Consider the following 2,070-nt stretch of genomic DNA (forward strand, 5'->3'; position numbering starts at 1 on the left):
GACGGCTAGATGTTTGTGGAAGGTCTCAGAATTGCCTGCATCATTTACTGGGAAAAATCAGATATAGGAAGTGGCCTTTTGGGACACCTTTACCTGGAAAATTATAACACTAGCACACAAGTCAAGTCTTAACATATTTAACATTTGCTTATCGAGAGCAAAGTCATAAAGTCAAGTACGGTTAAACAGGTTTTACTCTTTTCCCTTACAAGAACATAAAAATTATGGTAGGGGAACTTAATAGGAAATTTTTGAAAGGTAATACAATTTTTCCTTTTAGTAGTCCTTGGGTGGTTCTGACAGAAAAGGTTCCATTTTTTTGTTTGTTTCTTTGAATGGGGATTTTGGTCCAAAGTTTTGTTTGTTTTTAATATCTGCCTCTCTCTCCCCCTCCATCAGATCAACTTCCCCCACAGCCTCCACCTCTAGGTGCTCTGTGGCTTGAAGTATTATAGGAATCACATGGAGGAGGATACCTCCTTTCCCACAGAAGGGGGAAAACCTCTTTCTTGTCTGCCAACCAGATCATGACCACTTGACTAGAGATCACTTCCACTGCCTGAGTAAATGTCTTGACTTCCACCATAACCATTATATGAGCTACTGTAACCATCACAGCAACTGCTTACACCATAAGATGGCAGGGGCCCTCGTATAGGTAGAGCACTATGTGAGCTACCATAACTCTCATATGAATCTCTGTAGGAACCTCTGCTTGGATGATCTGAATAGTTAAGATCAGGACCAAAGCCATTTCCATCACTGTAGCCTCTTGATGGGTAATCATCATGTGAACTGGAATGACCATAATCATGGTAAGTATAATCTCTTGGTGGTGGTGCTTAATCTCTTGTATCACAAGAATTTGGGTAATCTCTGCTTGAATAACTGTCTTTAGTAGAATACCCATCATCTCTTGGAGACAAATAAACATCTTATGAGAGGGCAGGGGTTCCTTTCAAGGTTTGCCTCCATAACTATCTCTTCCATGTTGCACAGGAGCTCTTCCTTCCATTCCATTGCTGCTGTGAACTGGTCCTGAAAGGGCAGACCTTTTAGGAGGAGGACAGCCACTTCGTGGTGGTGGTCCCCTTTTTATTGGAAGTGGTCCCTTGGAAGAATTTATGTTAAAATTCATGGAATAGTCACCATCATCCATGTGCCCTTTGCATGAAGGAGGTCTCCTGGTTCTTCCACTTCCTCCTCTTCCACTTCTAAGACCTCTTGGGGGGCCTCTGCTTCTTGGAGATGGAGGTGCTCCATATCTACCACTTTCAAATGATGGTTCAGTGGCTTGTTCTACCTTAATGGCTTTTCCATCTAAGGACTTTCTCTGGCTGTATCCTTAGCATCAGCTGGGCTTTTAAACATGACAAAAGCAAATCCTCTTGATTTGTTAGTTTCATGATCTTTCACCAATAGAACTTCCACTATTTGTCCATATTTGTTAAATACAGCCTCAAGGGTTTTCTCATTTGTTTTTGTATTGAGGCCACCAATGAAGAGCTTTCCTGGGTGATCTGCTTCAACTATTTTCATCCCCTGATGAGAGTTGGAGGGGTGATGATGGTTTCATGCTCTTATGAGCTTACCGGCAGGGGCATTGTAGCAACTCAGCATGAGGGAGAACTGCTGGTTCCAAGAACAGAAGAGGGAAGCTGCTACTGCTACTACACAAAGGCAAACCTGATATCAAATTTTAATTCAATAAGTTAATTGACTATCTATTTGACTTTATGACACTGCTTTCAATAAGCAAATGTTAAGTCTGTTAAGACTTGACTTGCGTACTAGTTTTGTAATTATCCAAGTAAAAGATGAAAACTCTCCTACAACAACATAGAAAAATTCTTCTGTTATAACACAGGAGAAAACAAAAGCACTTTGGCTCCAAATACACTACTGAACTTTATAGTTTTACTATAGCTTATCTGATCAACAGGATATATATGGGTATGCAAAATTCCATTAACTTTGCTAACTCAATATTACATCCATATTTCAAAGGAGAAAGAACATTAATTTTACTGTTTTTGAAATAAATATAGAAAGAAGTTAAACATATCCTCT

General features: G+C 39.8%; 1 pseudogene; it reads right to left on the reverse strand.

Annotated features, from left to right (window-relative positions):
- Positions 1-367: 367 nt before the first annotated feature.
- LOC118529550 (RNA-binding motif protein, X chromosome-like) lies at positions 368-1,539 on the reverse strand (annotated as a pseudogene).
- Between the last annotated feature and the right edge of the window lie 531 nt (positions 1,540-2,070).

The sequence above is a fragment of the Halichoerus grypus genome, chromosome X (assembly GCF_964656455.1).
Source record: "Halichoerus grypus chromosome X, mHalGry1.hap1.1, whole genome shotgun sequence".
Lineage (NCBI taxonomy): Eukaryota > Metazoa > Chordata > Mammalia > Carnivora > Phocidae > Halichoerus > Halichoerus grypus.